The sequence below is a fragment of the Saccopteryx bilineata genome, chromosome 5 (assembly GCF_036850765.1).
Source record: "Saccopteryx bilineata isolate mSacBil1 chromosome 5, mSacBil1_pri_phased_curated, whole genome shotgun sequence".
Classification (NCBI taxonomy): domain Eukaryota; kingdom Metazoa; phylum Chordata; class Mammalia; order Chiroptera; family Emballonuridae; genus Saccopteryx; species Saccopteryx bilineata.
Window position 1 is genome coordinate 119,365,914 of NC_089494.1, and position 18,983 is coordinate 119,384,896.

The window sequence follows — 18,983 nt, forward strand, 5'->3', positions numbered from 1 at the left end:
GAAGGGAGAGAGAGGGGAGGGGGAAAGGAAGCATTATTTGCTGTTCTCCTCAGTCATTTATCCATCAGTTGCTTCCCGTGTGTGCCCTAACAGGGGATCGAACTCACAACTTTGTCGTTTTGGGACAATTCTTTAACCAACTGAGCTAACCAGCCAAAGTTAACAGTGCTGTTAATATTAAGATAATAAATAAGGAACTTAGTGTAGTTGTTGGTACCTAGAAGATGTCCAGTAAATAAACTGCTCACAAAAATTAGGGGACATTTTACCTCTTCATATTCATTTTGAAATATTCCCTATTTTTTGTGAGAAGTTTATATTATTTACTATATTTGGATTCTCCTTCTCTTGTCTTCTGATATTAAAAATACTTTGCCAATCTAACATACAACATAAATTTTGCCTGCCATTATGAAAGCGAAGATTTTAAAAAGTTCAGAAACTTTTTGCCAAAGAACAAGGTCAGTATAGTGGCAGAAGTAGATTTTAATTTCAACTCTTAGGGACCAGTGTAGTGGAGTCAAAAACATTATTTCTAACTTCCAGTCAAAATGACAATGTAGTTAATGGGATACTGGAATTCTCCACAACCACATCAAAATTACAACTAAACTACAGAAAAACCATCATTCAGAACCAACTGAAAACTAGCTGAGTGGAAGTTCTACAACTAAGAATATAAAGAAAAAGCCACATTGAAACTGGCAGGTGGGTGAAGATGTGGAACACACTTGTCCCATACACGCCTGGATTGGTTTTAAATCAGGAGGAGTGTTTCAGCTGTGGAGGGTCCCTCTGAGGAGTGTGAGGTCCCAGGATCACACCAGACCCCCGCCCCAGGGTTCCAGAGCCAAGAAGAGAAGTTCCCATAACACCTATATTCTATAAACTTCATGAAGAGATTTTTCTGATAAATTATTTTAAGTAGCCAATGGAAAGAAAGAGAAATATTTGGACTGGATAACATGTCTACTAAGTATTTAAATTATTTTTCTGACTTATATGCTATTTGACAAAGGTAATTAATGCCAGGTGAGTAGAATGACACTTCAGTGAAAAGAAACCTTTTACCTTGATACTTTGTCTATACAAAATATGACTTTTTCTTTTGAGTTGTAGTATTTTTAGTTGAGAATTCTACTTCCTAAAAATATTAACCAAATTAAATCAATATCACCTTGAATTAAGTGAGCTAAAGACATGCAATACTAGGTTTGCAAATGAAGCGATTTTTCATTTTTTTCTCAACTCATGCCCTGCTCATCAAGAACTAATTTCCGAGTTTAAACTTTAATATTGATTAATACAATCATTACTCCTTTACTACTTGCACAGTGGTAAAATTGAGGTTTGGATTTAAAGGCCATAGAGGTATAGAGGCAAATGGAGGAGGCTTCGCTTTTATGTGAAGATGGCTTCAAGAGCAATATTTCTGGCATCAGATTAATTAAAGAAAGATGAAGTATCTGGAGATAAAAAATAAGAACTACTGAAATAGTTTGTCATTTTTAATGGTATAAAAGGTTTATGAAATCAATATTTATTTATTTATTTGTTTAACAGATTATTTACTAAACATTAAACATACGACAACCAATCTGCTCATGTTTTGGAATATGCTGCCAACAGGAGAACACAGCCTGTCACAAGTAGGAGACAACCACAGAATCGTATATCAATGCTATACTAAATATCCTCAGCACAGCTAAGAGAGTACAGGTACCTAAGACCAAGGCTAATAGTAAAAGATAGAATTATGGTAGTAAAAATAAAAGAGAGAGAGAGAGAGAGAGAGAGAGAGAGAGAAAGGGATAAATAGAGAACTAAAATATATAAGACATAGGAAATTTATTTAAATTTTAATTACTTTGAAATTTAGATTCTTTTTAAAAATTTTTATTTAGGAAATTAAATTTATAGGGGTGACATTGATCAATTAAAGTGTGTATGTTTCAGGTAAACATTTCTTGAGAATTTGAACTGTTGAGTGTGTTGTGTGCCCATCACCCAAAGTCAAATCATTTTCTGTCACCTTATATTTGTCCCTCTTTGCTCCCTGCCACCCACCACTTCCATCACGTCCCATTATCTCTGGTAACCACTTCACTCTCAGATTCTTGAGATTAAGTGCAATATATATATATATATATATATATATATATATATATATATATATTCTCATGTACAAAGTTATAAACACGCTTACCTAATACAGAAGCGCAAGGGAACATGCAGTGCTTCTGTCATTGAGAGTCAAAAAGTGTCTTAAACAAAAACATAACAATGACAGCATGATTTATAGAGGGTGGGGTTACTGTTGCTGCTGCTGCTGCTGCTGCTGTTAGGATGGAGAGTATGATTCATCTCTCAGTCTGAATTCCATGTGGTCGTTTTGTGTGCTTAAAACATACAAACATTTTCTGCTGCAACATATCTATTTCAGAAGGGTTTGCGGGGTTGTCTATTCAAAGCATTCAGTCCACAGGCAGCTGGAGGAGAAGGCACTGTGCATGTCAAATCAGTGTGAGGGTGGTCAGAAAGAAAATATGACCAATTTCTGAGAGAAGAACATGCATGATAAAGAACAATGTAGGCTACTCTGCAGAAAAGTAAAACAAAATCAACATTAATGTGACAGTAAATAACTCAAGGCTAAGTGATACTCTGGGGGCACAAAAAATGAAGTGTTGAAATCTGAGTTAAGGTTTTATGTAAGTATCTGGGGGATACTGGGATGACTTTTACTAAGATTATTTTAATGGGACACATAGGACAGTCATTTTCACACTTCCCAACTTCAGGAAGTGAAATAACAAGATTAATAACAATGTTCAAAAAGCTGGTCTAACCCTTGTTAAAAAGCTGGTAATGGGATGAGTGCACCATATTGGTATAAGCTGTGTAAAGGATGTTAAGTTTCACAGCGTTATTAAGGGAAATTTCTTGCTATCTTTATTTTTATCTATTTATTAATTTTTTAGAGAGAAATAGAGGAATCTTTTTTAAAAATATAAGATTTTCTGTTTTCTTTCTGTAATTCCAATTGTATTTCTAATCAACCCAAAGCAAAGGACATATGCAGATTAAAGGCAATATTGACAGGAGGAGGGGGAAGATGTATCTGTGTAAGCTTTGGCATGCTTTGACCCATTCTGCCACCATTAATAATCAAAATTCAAATAAAATATAAATGTATAAATATACATATGTAAATTAAATTTGGCTTACTATTTTATATCTTCAGTATACCAAATAAAAGTATGATTACATTATGCTTTTTAACTTTGGAAAAAAGTGTAATCCCATTAATTTAATTATTTTTCAGATTATTAGTTAATTACTCCATAATTCAGGCACTTTAAAAAATTACTTGCGCCTTTTCTAAAGCAGCTATCTGTGACATTGCAGTTTTATACATTAATCATGAAAATATTAATGCAAGTATTAAGAGGTGTGTTGTTAGAAAGAATGACTAAGTTGTCTAGGAAAGACTTCCTCTCAGACGTATACCCATTTCACAGAATGTATTTTAGTGTGTATTAGTGTGTTTTAGTTTATTCTAATGTATACTAAGTATATAGAACATCACTTGAACAGTGACATTAATATGGCTTTTATTGAGTTATATTTCCATACCCATAACTGAACTAAAAAGTATAGGAATTCAAATAAGTAAAATTAAACGGTGTACTCAAGTCATTTTTCTGGAGAAAATAAAATTTGTGATGAGTCAAAAAAGATGAACAGAGAGAGTTTTTGTTTTTGTTTTTTCTCCAAAATAAGGTAGAAGCAAATCATCGAGGTAGGAGAGACTGTAAAGGAGGAGAGAGATGAAGATGGGAGCAGCCACTGTCGGTAGATGTTTCCTACCGGCAGTCATAGCTGAACAGGTGTACTGGTTCTGGGATAAGGAACTCCTTGGACAACAGGCAGAGACTATGAAGCTGACTGCAGGAAGGTATCGATTCTGAAGGTATCAATTTCTTTGAATACTTGGCCTTTTATTATACGTGTCACCAATAGAGAATTGTCATATAGAAAAGGGAACAATGTGGCCCTGGCCGGTTGGCTCAGCGGTAGAGCGTCGGCCTGGCGTGCGGGGGACCCGGGTTCGATTCCCGGCCAGGGCACAAAAGAGAAGCGCCCATTTGCTTCTCCAGCCCCAACCCCCTCCTTCCTCTCTGTCTCTCTCTTCCCCTCCCACAGCCAAGGCTCCACTGGAGCAAAGATGGCCCGGGCGCTGGGGATGGCTCCTTGGCCTCTGCCCCAGGCGCTAGAGTGGCTCTGGTCACAGCAGAGCGACGCCCCGGAGGGGCAGAGCATCTCCCCCTGGTGGGCAGAGCTTAGCCCCTGGTGGGCGTGCCGGGTGGATCCCGGTCGGGCGCATGCGGGAGTCTGACTGTCTTTCCCCGTTTCCAGCTTCAAAAAAATACAAAAAAATTAAAAAAATTAAAAAAAAAACCAAAAAGAAAAGGGAACAATGTGAATTACAAGAAACATGGACCAAATCTTGTTTTGCAATCATTAGATAGATAGAGATGGATGCTAAAGATGTAAGTATTTAGATAGATCAGCCGTAAGACTCTTCCAGTCATTGCAAACAGGCAGTAACTGGAGCCCCAACCAAAATTAAAGTTCGCTCTGGGTTTTTTTCTAGTCTGTATTCTATTAGTGTGGTTTATACCTGTATCTTAAATATCTAACTGTGCAATATTTTCATGATTATAGATCAGAGTCCTTCTAGCATTGAGAGTGTCTCCCCTCTGTGAAAGCTTATTGGGGATTTGGAGATAACCTGGTAACATGCTACAGGATTTGGACGCACATCTGAGCATGCTCCATCAGGTTTTCAAGAGGAAGAAACTTAGATGTTGCAATTTAGTAGTCACAAGTGCATGGAGCCAACTACATACATATGAATAAGATCCAGTGTGAGTTATTTTTATGTAAAATGTGTGTTTTATTTAAATAAAATAAAAATTGATACCTCACCATTCCATTCCCATCCCAACCTTTCTAGTCTTTACACCTCAGCTCTTACATGAATCTTTGATTGCACAAGGGTTAATATTAGAGAGCGGAGGATACAGCCAGAACTAGTCCTTGGAATAAGACCATGTAGTGCATTGTTATCTGATGACCTGATCCAACCTCATTCTATGATAATTAACATAAAAAAGACTCAGTAACAGAAATGAAGAATAGCCTTAGAGATTTGGAGTCTTTATCAGGTCACTTTCCTCTTTATATGGTCATCTCCTTTGGTGATATACTGTTATTTTGTAAAGGTTGATAAAGCAAAAATAAATTACAGTTAGTACTTATATAAATATTAAACTCTTTTTTATAGTCATCAGCAAAATTTGTTAGTTTTCTTTGTTTCTTCCTAATAGTACAGGGATCCTAAAACTACAATTTAAATAGTGTAGAAGTCAGTAGCACTTTGATTCCCTCCCAAATGGTACATGCAGCACCAAAAATGTAAATTTTTGACCCGAGTGAGGTAATTTGACATGGTAGCTTAGATATCATGTAGGCCCAAGTGTAAATTCATAATCAATCTTTGCCCTGTTTAAAACCCAGATTACCCTATTTCTAAAATGAAGATAGAATTTATCCTACAAGGTTATGGTAATGTTTAGATGGAATGCATAAACAGAAAGACTAGCCCAGTCCTTGGCACACAGTAGGCCTTATAAACATTAGTCATTTCACAAAGGGTGAAATGTGTCAGACAGAAAATGGTTTAATAACTCCCATATCTTGATCCTTAAACTATGATCATCGAGGGTTGGAGCTAGTTATATTGTCAGCCCAGTTCAAGTTTCCCTCACAGATCTGCACTGGCCTGTTTGAACAGTTATTCTGCTCTGTGTAGAGCCATAAATCATTTCATACAAGAAACCAGCGGTGCCTCAAGCAACATGATAATCACCATTGAACTTTACTGAATTGAGACAAAGTATGTACTGAACACTCCTTATCAGCTAGCTTTCAGCCTGACCCGAGCAAGACATACAACATTTACCCTGTCAATATTCTTGACATGAGTTTATTGTGCCAAATTGTAAGTCATAATGGTAAATTTTCAGTCATTGTGACAGGCAATAGTGAAATAATTTTTGAGCACAGGAATTTCCTGGTGGCTCAGAACTGACACGCTGTACATGTTATAGGGACAGGCTAAGAGATAAAGCTCACTTGCTCTATGTTTCCCAGGGCAACTTTTTAAATAGATATACTTTGTTAGAATTCTAAACACCATGATATATTTAGAAAATAGTAAATTAACCAATAAATCCTAAGCAATGAGGTTTATATGAGAGTCTTGTCATGTAACCCAGAATACTCCTTTGGCAATGTTGGACAGGTGTGCTATTTTCAGTGACTAATCCACTAGTGCACTCCCTTTAAGCATCCCTCCCCCTGTTAAACTTATGATACCTCTTTAGCCAACTTAGTAATAAGAAAACTGCTTGACATTTTGGGGAATTTTGATTTTAAAAATAGTGTAGAGTCTTGAGGAATATGTCTCTTCTCCTGTGGAAAACTCTATCTCAAGCTTTCCCAAATATAGCCAAGATTCAGATTCTCCAACCCTCTGTTTTAGTAAGTGATGCCCCAGCCCAAGTTAATTTCTGCTTTTGGGGGTTCTGTTAGTCTGTATTCTATTAGAGAACATCCTCTAGTCTCATGACAAATTATTGAAGATTTGACTTTCAGATATAAGCACAGTTATAACTCAGAGATATTTAGAGCTGCATCTACAGATCACCATAATAAGCTGAGTGTCACAACAAAGCAAGTCAAAATTCCAAAGTCTTTGGTTTTCTGGTTCTTATCAAAATTATGTTTATATTCTACTGTAGTCTATTAAGTGTAAAGTAGCATTATTTCTAAAAACGTACATACCTTAACTAAAAATATTTTTTACTCTAAAATGCTAAGCATAAACTGAGACTTATCTTTTTCCTGGTGGAGGATCTTGACTCAATATGGATGGCTGTTGACTGATGAGGGTGGTAGTTACTGAAGTTGGCACATCTGTGGTAATTTCTTAAAATAGGACAGGAATAAAGTTTGCTGCATTAATTGATTCTTCCTTTTAGAAATGATTTATATGTAGCATGTGATGCTGCTTGAGAGCATTTTACCACAGGAGGACTTATTTCAAAATTGGAATAAATCCTCTCAAGCTCTGCTGCTCTTTTATCAACTAAGTTTATGTAATCTTCTAAATCATTGTTGTCATTTCAGTGATCTTGAGAGCATTTTCACCAGGAGTTGATTCTATCTCAAAAACAAAACAAAACAAAACAAAAAACAAACAAAAAAACCCCACTTTCTTTGCTCATCCAAGAGAAGCAACTTCTTATCTATTAAAGTTTGGTCATGAGATTGTAGCAAGTCAGTGATACCTTCAGGCTCCACTTCAAATTCCAGTTCTATTTCTGTTTCCACCACATCTTTAGTTAACTTTCTCCGTTGAAGTCTTATAATGTTATCAAAGTTATCCATGGTGGTTGGAATCAACATCCTCTAAACTCCTATTGATGTTGATAGTAAACCTCTGCCCATGAATCCAAATGTTCTTAATAGCACCTCTCAGAAGTTAGTATGTCCTTCTCTTTCCAAATAATTTCATGGACATACACTATGGAAAATGCATACTTCAAGTCAGTGCAAATATTTACATTCTTACCTTTACTTAAGTGGTAGGCATAGCTGGGGGCTATAATTTCAGCTTTTTTCAAGAAAGTACTTGGTGGAAGAGCTTCTGCTTTCAGGATGTCCTGTAGAGTCATCACTAAAGTATACCTAGTCTTCTGGGTCAATTGGTCCCCAGAACTGCTCCCACTCATATGCATCTCCAAGTCTGGGTTTTCCAAGGGCAGGCAGGAAAGTTTACTCAGTCAGGTCCAGCCTGCTAGAGTAAACTTGCTCAATCATTTGCAAATAGTCATTTAAAGACCCTTCCGTTGGAATAGGGAATAAGGGGGCAGGACGTAAGGAAGTCATAATAAAATGGCCTGATATTTCCCTAGGTGGCCTGAAATTAGCCCATTGACCTCGCTCTGTTGGAGCAACAGCAGCGCACAATGTGAGGTCTGCACCATGACCAGTAGTCCCAAAGGGAATTTTTCAACCTCTTATAGCAAGTCACAGATGGAGTCTATAGCTTTCACATCTGATAATGTCCAAAGTATTTGAAAATGCTTACCAGCCATTTGGTAAGTCCTGAATTTTATGTTAACACCCCCTGTACTATCCCTCATCATCCAGGTAAAGAAAGGTCAAAAGGTTGCTTTAAAATCAGGCAATTCTAAAGCAGGGACAGTGAGCTGTTTTCCTTTGGTTTTCTTACGACATCTCCAGTCCAAGTCAGAGATTCCCTGTCTGCCCCGGTCAAAGCCTCCTATGGGGGCTGTCCCATGGGTCTGAAACTAGAGATCAAATGCAGAAATCCCAGCTTTCCTAGGAATCCCCCAATTGTCTTCTTGTGGTTAGCATAGCCACCCTTGCCTCAGCGTCCCCTCAATCAGGAATAAGTTTCTCTGTCCTTTAGTTAATTCAAATCCCAAATATTTTACTGAGCATTGAAAAATTTGTGCTTTCTTTTTTAACAATGTTATATCCTGTCTGCCAAAAAAAGAAATTAAAGTGGTGACTGTTTTTATCCAATTTTTCTTTGTTTTGCTAGCTATTAAGATATCATTTACATAGTGAAGCAAAGCTCCCATCTGTAATCAGAGCCCTCTTCAATCCCTTACCAGGACTACCAAAATAACATCAGAGAGTTCTTAAAGCATTGTGGCAACATAGTCCAACAAGAGTGTTGTTTACTTTTTGTCCCAACTCTACCCAATGACTAACTTTAAATCAACACTAAATTTTAGGGTGTTTTTTTTTTAATTCTTTCTGAAGCTGGAAACAGGAAGAGACAGTCAGACAGACTCCTGCATGCGCCCGACCAGGATCCACCCGGCAGGCCCACCAGGGGCGACGCTCTGCCCACCAGAGGGCGATGCTCTGCCCCTCCGGGGCCTCGCTCTGCCGAGACCAGAGCCACTCTAGCGCCTGGGGCAGAGGCCAAGGAGCCATCCCCAGCGCCCGGGCCATCTTTGCTCCAGTGGAGCCTTGGCTGTGGGAGGGGAAGAGAGAGATAGAGAGGAAGGAGGGGGTGGGGGGTGGAGAAGCAAATGGGCGCTTCTCCTATGTGCCCTGGCCGGGAATGTAACCTGGGTCCTCCACACGCCAGGCCGACGCTCTACCACTGAGCCAACGGGCCAGGGCCGGGTGTTTTTTAAAAATAATTTGTTATTGGTTTTATTACCTGAACTGGACACTGACCCATGCAGGCATGCAATGGCCTTAATGTGACTTATATACATACAATTATGTAGAAAGCATAATATATTTCATTCAAGTGTGTGGGAGTCTCAACTCTTTCTATTATATTATTTCTGATACCCTACATTAAGTAGGGGGTGCTGTGCATCACTCCATGATCTGTGTGAACAAGTCCATGCTATTGAAGATACGGTGCAACACAGATTAAGAGTGAGGGCCCTAGAAACAAATAGCTGGGGTCTAGGCTGCTTAATTGTAGCCAGATTACTTGAATTTCTATGTCTCAATTTCCTCACCTGTAAAATAAAGACATCAGTACTTAGCTTTTAAGATATTTGTGAGTCTTCTGATTCAATTCACACAGAACCCTTGCAATAGTGGCTGACACTGTCTAAGCACAGTGAAACCAGCTGTTGTTATAGTCAATGGTTTTGATGCTCAGAATAGATAAGTAATACCCCTCTACCTGCATCAAAGAACTGTATCTTAATCAATTATTCTTACAGATGCCACATGTTAAGAGTATCTTTAAAGATAACCAAAGCTTTCTGGCAAACAAGCTTCTTGGCTCTAGAGACTAATGCTGTACAAATTCACACCACAGGTACTTGCTTCACATAAATCAAATATATTTTGTGGGATGGAGATTATCCAACTCTGTTTTAACATTTTCAGATGCAATGAAAATAGATGCTTTTTATGTTTTGGCAAGATGGTTACCAGCTGTGAAACAGATTGACTTTGACAAAATCTTCTCAGAATGAAAAAGGATCTATTGAAAGGGATATGGAATATTGACTTGGAAAGATTAATATCTCTGGCTTCAGTGAAAGGTGTTTGGTAGAAATTTTACAAAATCTCTTTTAATCATAGTCTATACCCCAAAGATTTAGGTTTGATATATAAAGATTTTTTTAATTTTTTTATTGAATTTATCAGGATGACATTGGTTAATATAGTTAAATAGGTTTCAAGTGTATAATTTGGTAACACATTATCTGTATATTGTATTTTGTGTTCATCAACCAAAGTAACATCTCTTTCCATCACCATTTATCTCCCTTTACCCTTTCCTTCCTCCTTCCACTCTCTGTCCTACTTGTAATCACCAGACTGTACACATCTTGAATTCTAAAACTGTTAATCCTAATTCAGAGGGACCCAAAACATTGACGACATGAACAAGGTCCGTTGATTACACACCAAAGCCTTATTGTTTAGCTTGACCAAGTGGCAGGAACTCCAACAGGAATCTGAGGGAGAGCACGCCGGCCCTTTGTTCTACTTAGTTTTTATAGTTTTGTAAGTGGGAAGCACAGAAGCAAAAATTGTAATTAGGAGCCTCTTACCACTATTGGTTATAGTCATATGTCCTTTAACATGATAGGACCATGTTCAATTTGCAAGCCATATATTATTTTGGAGAAAACAAAATTTACAAGTTAACACAATGGTAGAAAGATGTCTCTTTGCATATTAAAAGGCATTCCTATATTATCTAGTGTTTATCTGCCATCTCTTTGTCCAGAGTCACACGTGTTAACCACATGCATTTACATAAGAGAGGTAGTTTCTGTGGGGAGAAATGCCTGCAAATGGTTCATTGCTATAAGAAAAGGTTTATTTTTGGCTTTTCTCTCCCTGCACCTGGCTAGCCATTCACCCCTCTCCCCACAGGTGTGGTGGAATGTCTGGGAATCCATGTTTTCCTCCCCTTTTCTTTTTTTTTTTATATTTTATTTATTGATTTTTAGAGAGAGGGGGGAGAGAGAGAGAGAGAGAGAGAGAGAGAGAGAGAGAGAGAGAAAGGGGAGGAGCAGGAAGCATCAACTCCCATATGTGCCTTGACCAGGCAAGCCCAGGGTTTCGAACCTGCAACCTCAGTGTTCCAGGTCGATGCTTTATCCCTGCCAATCACACAGTATAGAGATTATTCTCACAATTTCTCTGCACACCTTAACCCAAATTAATAAAAATGTTCTCCAAGCCTCTTAAAATATTAATATTAATTCTGTAGCTTTCGGTACTTTACAACACCTGTGGGTGAAGTGGCTCAGTGGCTTCTCAAAACCTACATACATATGTGTTTTTGACACACATGCACACACACACACAATTTGTTGTTTGTTTTAACATTTTTCTAAAATTGAAAATTTAATTTTAACATTCCATCATTTAATATTAATCAAGAGCCTTCTGAAAATTATGCAATAAAATATATATTTTCCAGGGGTCTCCAAACTTTTTACACAGGGGGCCAGTTCACTGTCCCTCAGACCATTGGAGGGCTGCCAAATACAGTGGTCCTCTCACTGACCACCAATGAAAGAGGTGCCCCTTCCAGAAGTGCAGTGGGGGCTGGATAAATGGCCTCAGGGGGCCGCATTGCAGCCCCGGGGGCCGTAGTTTGGGGACGCCTGTTAGACTAAACCATGAAAATGTCTAAGCCAAATCCATATCCAGGTTGTCAGTTGGAGCATCATGCTTATGTGCCAAGATTATCTGTTCATTCTCTGATCAGGGCACATACAAGAAGCAACCAATAAAAGCATAAATAAATAAATAAATAAATAAATAAATAAATAAATAAATAAACAAATTTATGTTTTTCTCTCTTCTCCTTCTTTTCTTTCTAAAATCAATAAATAAAAATTTAAGGAAAATAAAAGAGTAAGTCCTCTTTTAAATAATAAAACTATTGAATTTATATTTATTATGGTGCAGCTGAAGCAATACTAACCCAAGGGAATGGAAGAAATGATAAATTTACAGAGAAATAGAGAGCAAACTGGAAATAGAAAGGGAGATAAAACACAACCAACAAAAGTGAGTTATGTTGGCAAATGGGGAAGTTTGAGAAGCAGAAATAAAATGAAAACATATTGAAGTCCAATGTAAGATCAGTAGGGAGACAATATTTGCTGAGTTCTTCCTTGTAACCCAAATTGTAGCATACTGATTAGCATAGTGGAGATTTAAGTAGCTTTAAACAGAATAAAATTAACATATCCACTCACAATTGTAATTCAAAATTCTTCCTCTGCCTAGAGAGTGAGGCCTGACTTATGTCAAATGACATGAGAAGTATGCTAATTCTGTCCTTTTATTACACATACAGCTCCCTGGGGCAGGGCCAGCTGGTGAAAACTCATGTAAACTGGTACACTGTGAGTTCTTATTTACAAGACATTAATAATACATCAGGAAGACAAAGAGATACTGCAAACAATAAACTCTAACAGCCCCAAGCCATGTTGTAATACAGGTCTTTCCCCAGTCCAAGTCACACCACAGTGTTCTCCTGTGGCTAAAATTCCTTTCTCCTCTTCTTCCGTGGGAAAAGGGCTTATTTCAAAAGTTTGGATTATGTTTCGAAACTTGAACTGTCTTGATATGAGCACCTAAAAAGAGTGTGTTTTGCCTCCCTTTAGAAACATTTACTCTGTACCATTCTTGTCTCTTTTATAGACATGTGACTGACAGGATTCAAAATGACTCAGGAGACCAGAGAGTCTAGTCATCGAGTTTTCCTGTGATCAAAGTTTTTTGGTCTTTCTGGAGATTGTTTACCTAAATAAAATGCACATTTGCAAGGAAAATAAGAAAAGGTAGAAAAGTAGATCTAAAATGAACTTACAGACAGAGATAAACATTCTGAGGAAGCAGTGGAGCATTTCATATGCACATGATCATCTTTGTTTTTGTTGTTTTGAGGTGAGCATTTTTAAAACACAGCTGCTTTATGTATCATAAAACAGATGACATGATAGGAACTTATGAAGATGCTTATAGAGCATTCCATGGTGGTTAACTAGTTACTAATTACAATTCTGAGTTGGTTAACTTCTCTATGCCTGTTGCCTCATATATAAAGCAAGAAGAGCTATCTTATATTAATATTTTGCTTGGAAAATTTTATATATCCAATAAATATTGAATATTGTTATTATTTGCTTTTATTTTTCCATTGTTTTCTTGGTGTTAGGACAGCCAATTGCCACATTTAAACAGTAAGACAGTAAGTCTTACTGTTCTTCTTAAGTAACCGTCAGTTTCTCTGAACAACATATTATTCCAAAGGAAAGCCAACAGTGAGCTTTGACCATCTGGTTGCTGTATTTTTTACATCACCTTGCAACATGGCAGAAAAGTGAGAAATCTTTGAAGATAAGCCTGAATATGAATCCCAAATTCTCCACTTACCAAATCTGTGACATCAAACATGTTATTCTACTTTTCTTGGGGTAAATAATATAGACAGGGTATGCCTCATGCCATGGAAAATAATGGTAAGGAAGGTCAGTATAAATAATTTATCTTAAGTTATAGTTGACAGAGAAAACCCATAAAGACTTTCTGAAGCAATATACTTCTTTTCCTTAATGAATGCAGTCCGGGTTCTGAAGAAACTTTCCACAATCTTCATTTACTGATTCAGTGTCTTTTCCCACCCTACCCCCACTTTACTTTAATTCTATGAATATCCTGTGATTTTCTTTAGCTACCAACTCTGTTAACATTAAGCTTGCTGAATACCTTATTATGAATTCTGTTTAACTTCACGATAGAACTTTTCACCCTATATCCTGTATTTTGTTTACATATTTTTATCTTCACCTAGAATTTGATACATTGTTCTTCACAAAACCCTCATCAATGAACACAATGACACCACAAAGAAATTTTATGTATACACATACATTGAAGAAAAAAATATCAGTTATTGATTCTCCTGAATCCCAGTGGAAAAAAGAAAGATTCAAGATTCAAAGGGATTATTTAGAACATGATGTATGAGTAACAGACATGTGACTTTCACTTATGCTATATCATAAAGATTGCAGGAACCTGCTCCATGCACAGTTGTAGTCAAATGTATGTGAAGCAGCTGTTCAGTTCTGAACTCTCTCTCGTAAATTCAACACTCGAAATAGCCTTTTACTGGATAAGCAGATGGTAGTACTTTGGTAGTAGAGTGGTGCAGAAATGAAACTGTTTTACACTATGATTAAAACAGAATTGAAGAAAATTGTTAATATTAGCTCCAAAATGTAAGTGATTAGGGCAATGAAAATAGAGTATACTAGCTATGAACTTTCACCTGATTAGATGTGATAGAATTCATCAGAGTCCGAAAGACCAGTGTAACAGGCTTTAATGAAAGGAAACCTGACGGGCTGTCTCATAACGGAGAGCAGCCCTGGCTACAGACTCAGACCATGTTTTAAGGGCTTTTAGGAAAGTAAGAAAGGTAGCGGGGCATTTGCTGATTGGCTGTCGCTATCGCTGGATGCAGGGATGCTTTTCACCAATTATGGATGTTGGTGCATTTTCAATCATCAGCAGTTTCAACCGTCCATGACTTCATCGGATATTCCTTTGTGGTTGGTCACCTGCCTGAAGCCCTGAAACAAAACTCATGCCAGCAGGGTTCAAGAAATGAAACCTAAGATTCCTGACTATTTAATATATTTATATAAAAAGGTAAGAGAGTGGTTCCTATAGAGGCTCAAGGGAAAGGGATGGGGTCATCATCTTCTATAACTTCTTCCTGCTGAGTAGGGGTGGTGAGGGGTTATGGCCTCTCTAAGGATTACTCTCAGTGGGGAGTAAAGAAGTGCAGTCATGACTTCCTGCTGGGAAGGAGTATATTTACAGGGGTCCAGATTTTTCTGTTTTGTGAGGGCAGGTTCCAGGGTTGGTGTGTAGGGCTAGGTAGATTTCTCCAATTTTCTGATTGGCGAAGGCTTGCATGCAGTTCTGTAAGAAAGTAGTGAACTGATGTAAGAGGCAGGGTCCAAAAGCTAGAATAATAAATAGGAAAGTGAGTGGACCGATGAAAGGCAATAGCCAAGACACCCAGTTTGTGCGAAACCACTGATTCCATGACTCAGTTTGTTTTTCACGAATTCACTGGACTCATTCCTTTAATTAGATTGCCGCATCTCTAACTAGTCTTGACTGATTAAGGTAAAAGCAACACTCTTCTCCTAGGAAGACATAAATACCTCCTTTTTCTGCCATTAAGAGATCAAGTCCTTGGTAGTTTTGTAGCATAATGGTGGCTAGGGAATCAATTTGATTATGGAGTTTTACTAGGGTGGAGGCAATTTCTTCCAGGAAGCTTTGGAGATTTTCAGAGAGAGAGTAATAATAAGACAGGGCAATGGCCAGTCCCTCTGCCCCTAGACCTACTCCTGTAGAGATTCCTAAAGCGACAAGAAGAGGGATTACCTGTACAGCTTGTTTGGTCTTTATATTGACAGGTAGTGTACTAGGAATTGGAAGAGGCTCATGGGGAGGGATTAGGTTGATATAATATTTGGGGTGAGATAGACTAGGGTACAGGTTCTTGTCCAATTAGTAGGGAGACACATATAGGTGTTTGTCCCATACAAGTAGAAAGCCCCTGATTGGGTGAGGCAGGATGAGAGATGAATAGAGAATAGAAGGACAAGAGATCAGTTTCATCCATCCAACTCTGAACTCCAGATGGTCAAGGTGGAGGAAAGTGCAGCCCCAACTAGGGGGAGACATGGTCTGAGGCTTGTTTGGAGCATTGCAACTGTGTGGTAGGGGTAGTGAGCCAAGGATATAGCTGTGTGGTGGGATAGGAGCATTTATGTTGTGAAGCTGTAAGAGTAGGGGGTCCTATGAATTGAACGGGATTGGAAAATAATCCTTTTGCATCTGGAGAGACTTGATAGTTAACTCAATGATTCTAATGGTTTTTGGGAAATTGGATAGTTATTCTGCTGTTGCAGAGGTTAGATGGAGGTGACCCACTGGGACAGTACCTTGAGCAATGAAGCATAAAGGGGCAGGTGAAAGCAGGGGGGTGTTCAGGGTGACTGGTACCCCAGCAGGGGGAATTTAGGATATTAAATTTTTTTGAGCTGGGAATAATAGGTTTGATATAAGTTATTTGCTTGGTTGGCGGCTGAAGTGAGATAATTCCCTATAAGAGTGTCGGCTTTCTCAAAGAAGGAAGCCCCTTTTTGGGTTTGGTATATGAGAACTGTCCGTAGAAGGTGGGTGTTGTTGTTTGGGATAGGGAGGACAGAGTAGGCTGAGGAGGACATAGACATACACATCCAGCAATTAACTGCATAGGAAGAATTAGCTTTAATTAAAATATTTGAGTGAGGATAAGAGAGCATTCTATAGATGTGGCCTCTAAGAGAGAGGAGATGGGGTGGCATATGTGGTGCCCAGTAAGAGAGAAAGTAGAACTTGTGTTAGGAGATCAAGAACTGGGGGCATGGTGGTTGGGTTTAGGGGTGATTAAAAGGAAGAGAAGAAGAAATTGAAAAGCCGCTGTTTCTTCTGGAGAAAATTCAGAAGGCCAAGTCCCGCATCCAATTGAGGAGTCCGTCAATTTCACTGGAGTGAGGCCTAAACCAGGAGAGGCCCTCAGAGGCCTTAAGAAGGAAGTAGAAGAATCTGGCAAAGTGATAATTGGCAGTTGCCTGTTGTGAGTGCCTGCTGGAGTGGGAAGTATGGTGGGATATGGCCTCTTGGAGGAGCATTATGAGATGGTCTGGTCTGGTTCTTCTTGGATAGGGAAACATGTGGAGATTTTGAGAGACAGAGGACCTGTGGGGGCAGAGATGTAGGTTTTAGGGGTATTGGTGGGGTGAGGCTTAATGTGGGAGAGGTGAGCCCAGTATGAGTCTCCTTCCACTTTGATGGCAGTAGGGGTGGACAGGAAAATGGTATGGGGCCCTGTCCAGGTAGGCTGGAGAGCAGTTTTTCCCTGTGTCCTCTTGTAGACCTGGTCCCCAGGGAGAATTGATAGGTGTGATTCCATGGTTGAAAAGTGCTGTGGAAGGAGCTTGTCAAGCTGGGAATAGTAGGTTTAGAATAGCTTGTTTGCTCAGTTTGCAGCTGAGGTGGGGTAAGCTCCTATGAGAGTGCTGACTCTCTTAAAAAAGGTGGCTTCTTTCTGAATCTTGTACATAAGAATGGTATGAAGAAGATGAGTATTATTAAGAGGAATAGGGGGAGTTAAGTAAGCTGAAGATTACATGGACAGACACATCCAGTAGCTGGCTGCATAGGAGGAGTTAGTCTTGATTAAGAGAGTTTTCTAGCTGAGAGGATTCCAAAAGAGATGGTATGGGGGCAAAGTATGCCCTTAAGGATAAGGAGAGAAGAAAGAATAGAGCAAGCTGGAATCTCCATCCTGTCTGTTGTCAGGGGGTAATTATAGTTACTCATGGCTCAATCTGTTCTTTTTTTGGGAGGGGTGAATTTTAGTCAGACTGACCTTGGTGGGCCCTAAGGGGGAGGAGGCTTATCTGGGTGGTGATTCAGGTCGACTGGAAGGTTTATTCATAGGCATGTGTGGAGATGTAGCATTGGTTTTCTTTAACCTGGAGACATGAAACTAGGGGGCCTTTCCCTGGAGTTTTGCCTTCATGGGGGTTGTGAGGAGAACCTTGGATTCACTATTCTGGGTGATAGAGGTAAATTTATAACAGAATTGGGCAAATCTGGCTGGCCAAGAATCAGTAACAGAGCCAACTCTGAGGACAGAAGGTGAAAGGAGAGAGAAACTCTGAGTTTGAAGAGTAGATCCCGGCCTAAAATAGGTATAGGGCATTAAGGCAGGAGGAGAAAAGAGTGTGCAAAGGAGACACCATGTATTAAACAAGGCAGTGGATCCATGGCCAACAGGGAGGAAATAAGACCATCAACACCCACAACAGAGATTTTTAAGGCATGAGCAGGACCCAAATATTTGGTCAATGCAGAGTAAGTGGCCCCTCTGTCTATAAGAAGTGAGATTGGCTTACCTGCTACTTGGATCTTGCTACCCTAGGCTCTTTGATGGTGATGTGAGATGGGGCAAACAGCCCTGGTCACCTTCAGTTATCAGTATCAAGTGCCAGCAGGCTGGGCAAGGTTAGGTCACAGGTGGCTGGGGTAGGGCTAAAAGAGACTGAACCCTCCCTTAGAGGAGCAAGGGGGCAGTCTACCTTCCTGTGTCCCTTTTTTTCTACAGTGAGGACAAGGTCTCAGCGGGGGCTGAGGAGCCAGACAAGCTTTTGCCCAATGACTTTTCTTTCCACACTTGAAGCAGGACTCTGGTGGAGTTTTACAAGGCCCTTTAGGTGCATTGGAGACTGTAAAGCCAGCAGCCAGGGATGCTACTACAGCAGCCCGGCCCATGCAGGTTCGCATTGGATTCAGACAGCCGGTAAAGAAACAACTGAGCCAAAACCTGATGGGCTGTCATCTTTAATTCTAGCTTGCACCCAGCGGGCAAGTAAAAATGCACACTGGGCTCCAAAACCCACTCACATTCAGCACTCACAAAGCTACTGACTTATCCGAGTTTCCTGGAATCAAAGGCTTCTAGCTCACCAGCCTTATTCTCCTCAGTTCCCCATCTCCTTCCTTATCCCAGATACAAACTCTACACAAACTGTCATTTCACTCAGCACTCTGCCATCTTGGCTGCTTCTCCTGGCCTACTCCACGTGGCCTTTTTCTGCTCTCTGCTCTGCTCTCTCCTCTAATGATAATCTCAGGAACCAAGAAAGCAAACTCTCATTCTGCCCCCATTTTATATTGTAGCTTCACAACCTCTAAGCCAATATACAAAATAAGGAAGTCTCTAATACAAA